Raw genomic sequence first — 3,800 nt, forward strand, 5'->3', positions numbered from 1 at the left:
CTGACTCAGGAGGGCGAGCTAAAGGAGGAGCCGACTCAGGAGGGCGCGCAGGAGGGCGCGCTGACGGAGGAGCCGACTCAGGAGGGCGCGCTGACGGAGGAGCCGACTCAGGAGGGCGCGCTGACGGAGGAGCCGACTCAGGAGGGCGCGCTGACGGAGGAGCCGACTCAGGAGGGCGCGCTGACGGAGGAGCCGACTCAGGAGGGCGCGCTGACGGAGGAGCCGACTCAGGAGGGCGCGCTGACGGCGGAGCCGACTCAGGAGGGCGCGCAGGAGGGCGCGCTGACGGAGGAGCCGACTCAGGAGGGCGCGCAGGAGGGCGCGCTGACGGAGGAGCCGACTCAGGAGGGCGCGCAGGAGGGCGCGCTGACGGAGGAGCCGACTCAGGAGGGCGCGCAGGAGGGCGCGCAGACTCAGGAGGGCGCGCAGACTCAGGAGGGCGCGCAGACTCAGGAGGGCGCGCAGACTCAGGAGGGCGCGCAGACTCAGGAGGGCGCGCAGACTCAGGAGGGCGCGCAGACTCAGGAGGGCGCGCAGACTCAGGAGGGCGCGCAGACTCAGGAGGGCGCGCAGACTCAGGAGGGCGCGCAGACTCCGGAGGGCGCGCAGACTCTGGAGGGTTCCAGGGCAACTGCGACAAGGCCTGGGACCTGGGGAGAGCAGGGATAGAGAAGGTGGACAGAAGGAAGGGAGAAGCAGAGAGTCTGTGGGGGAGCGCCGACTCCGAGGGAGGATCCACAGCAGAAGCAGCCACGTCAGGAGGCATTGGCACGGCTTCTCTAACTGACAGGAGCTCTGGAGCTGACTTGAGACCTGACGGGACCTCTGGAGCAGACTTGAGACCAGACAGGAACTCTGGAGCAGGCCTGAGACCAGGCGGGAGCTGGAGCGGAGCAGGAAACCGCGTTCTGGCCTGGGACCTGGGGAAAGCAGTGATAGAGGAGGAAGACTGAATAGGGGGAGAAGCAGAAAGGTTGTTGAGGGACGCCGCCTCCCTTGGAGGATCTACAGCCGTGGCTGACACCTCTGGGGGCATGGGCGCGGCTTCTCTGGCGGAAGGGGCCTTGGGCCCAGACGGGCTCTCAGTGGCGAACTTGTGAGCCGACGTGACCTCGGGAGCACAGTGTGCCGCCCACACACACCAAATAGCCACCGCCATTAGGGGAAGAGCAACTGCGGATGGCAGGATCTCTGTATTAGGCTCGTGAAGACCCGCTGTGGCGTGACTTGACTCAGGAAGTGGAGCGGTGTCTTGGCTTGGCTCGTGGGGAACAGCTGTGATTTGGTTTGACTCAGGAAGTGCCGAAGGAGACGTGGGCTCTGGAGGGAGCTCTTGAGGAGCGGGCTCTGGACGGCGCTCTTGAGGAGCGGGCTCTGGACGGCTGGACGACCCCAACGGAGACTCTGGAGGGCTGGGCGTCTCCAGCGGAGACACTGGATGAGCAGGCTCTGTACGAGCGGTCGCTTGAGGGCGCTCTGGCGGGTCCGTGAGCTCGGGTGCGGCAGCCATCTTGGCCGGGGGCTCAGGCTTGGCGGCCATCTTGGCCGGGGGCTCAGGCTTGGCGGCCATCTTGGCCGGGGGCTCAGGCTTGGCGGCCATCCTGGCCGGGGCGCAGGCTTGGCGGCCCTCTTGGCCTTGGGGCGCAGGCTTGGCGGCCATCTTGGCCGGAGACTCTGGCGTGGCTGCCATCTTGGCCGGGGATTCAGGCTTGGTGACCATTTTGGCCGGGAACTCAGGAACGGAGGCCATCTTGGCCGGGGATTCAGGCTTGGCAGCCATCTTGGCCGGAGACTCTGGCGTGGCAGCCATCTTACGTGCAGACTCTGGCGTGGCGGCAGACATCTTGCGTGCAGACTCTGGCGTGGCGGCAGCCATCTTGCGTGCAGACTCTGGCGTGGCGGCAGCCATCTTGCGTGCCGACTCTGGCGTGGCGGCAGCCATCTTGCGTGCCATGGGCGGTGTCCGAGTGCTCGCCGCGGGTTCCATGGTGCAAGCAGGGGTGGACACTCGGATCGTCGCTGCCCATGCTGACATTAGCGGGGGTCCAGCACACTGGCCACCACGGTTGGCCATGACCTTGGAGGGCTGGCCGCGATCTCCGGACTGACGATGAGAGAGGAGGGAGTATGAACAGGAGGAAGCGCAGGAAGACCAGAGGGAGCGGACCGGTTGGGACGGCATGTGGAGGAAGCCGGTTGATGGTGGGCTGGAGCGGCAACGTGTTCTCTAATGGGGGAAAGATTGGAATCTTTCACATCCACGTAAAAATCGGAATGACAGAGGGTGAGGACCTGGTTGATAAATTCAGCAACCGGTTTATAGCGATCCTCATAGGGTATGGATGAGGTCATCTTGTGTTCATCCTTTGTATTATAGTCTTCATCTGCTAGTTTAGAAGTGTGATATTTGAAATGTTTTTGTGGTCTCTGAAAATATGATAAACATATTTCTTAAGAATGACTTGTTTTTCATATGTAAAAAGTTGTGAAGAGTTAGGATAATGCACTTTAAATACACTCTGTCTCTCTCAGTCTCTGACAGCCACCCTCCCCCACTGTCAACACTCACACTTACACACACACTTAACACACACACACACACACACAGAGTTAGAGTGAGAGAGTTAGAGTGAGATCAGATGTTTAATAGTTTTTTAATTTTCTATTTTTAGTAGACTATTTTATATTGATGGAAGTAAGCATTTATTTCTCAGAATGACTAGTTCTATGTATGAAAAAAGTTTTGAAGTGTTTGGATGCTGCATTTTAAAATTACGGTTATGTTTTTTACTGCTAGTTTAAAAAATCACCATAAATCAACCGTTCAAGATATCCCAAATCCGCTCGCAATTTAACATCTTCAGTATGTTGGCATCATGTTGACAAAGTTTGGTGTGAACTACTTATTCCTGCTTGGAGGAGTATGAATTTGTTTATAGCCTGATTTTTCCAAAAATCCACATTCAAATCAAAATAGCAGACTTCCTGTTGGTCGCAGCTAATGGGTGTAAATTAGAAAGTTGTCCGGCTTGATGAGACCAATATACATACAAAGTTTGGTGTCTGTAGCTAAAACTAACCCCCCAACTTTTGACAAAAGGTGGCGCTATAGAGCGCCTCCTCCATGCCCATTTATGAGCTTTTGCCAGTGTCTAACTATCATTAATACTGATGTGTGTCTTGAGTTTCATGAAAATCCAACCTTATTAAGTGCCCCAAAAACACAGGAAACAAATGTTAAAGTTTGACACGTTGCCATGACAACAGCATTTAATGTATCAACGACCCCTTTACAGATTCTCATCGGCCGTGTTTTGACATTATTCTGATGAAGTTTGAAGCAAATCGGGTAAAATTAACCATGTGATATCAAAGCATTTTTAAAAGAGACACACTTCCTGTTGCCAGTTGGTGGCGCTATAACTTTGACTCCTAATAGTCACATCTATCTGATCGGCATCATACAACAAACAAACCACTGAAGTTTCATCAGAATCAGACAATGTGTGCAATAGTTATTAGCCATTTCCTGTTTCTCATTTCTCGCCATAATTTCAACGCCTCACCACGGCCAAACCGTTCGAGATATCAAAAATCCCCTCACAATTTTTCATCCCCAATGTCTTGAGATCAGGTTGACCGAGTTTGGTGGCAATTGGGTAAAAAAACCTAGGACTAGTATATCAAATTCCAGAGCATGCGTTTTTGACAAAACCCAGAATAACCAACTTCCTGTTGGGATTAGCTAATGACATAGAGTGCAAAAGTTGTTCAGATTGATGAGTTCTATATGTGTACCG

The 3,800-nt window shown here is 54.7% G+C and overlaps 1 pseudogene; it reads right to left on the reverse strand.

The window, feature by feature from the left end:
* Window positions 1–254: 254 nt before the first annotated feature.
* LOC127161412 (histone-lysine N-methyltransferase 2D-like) lies at window positions 255–1,559 on the reverse strand (annotated as a pseudogene).
* Window positions 1,560–3,800: the final 2,241 nt, after the last annotated feature.

Source organism: Labeo rohita, unplaced genomic scaffold (genome assembly GCF_022985175.1).
Source record: "Labeo rohita strain BAU-BD-2019 unplaced genomic scaffold, IGBB_LRoh.1.0 scaffold_641, whole genome shotgun sequence".
Classification (NCBI taxonomy): domain Eukaryota; kingdom Metazoa; phylum Chordata; class Actinopteri; order Cypriniformes; family Cyprinidae; genus Labeo; species Labeo rohita.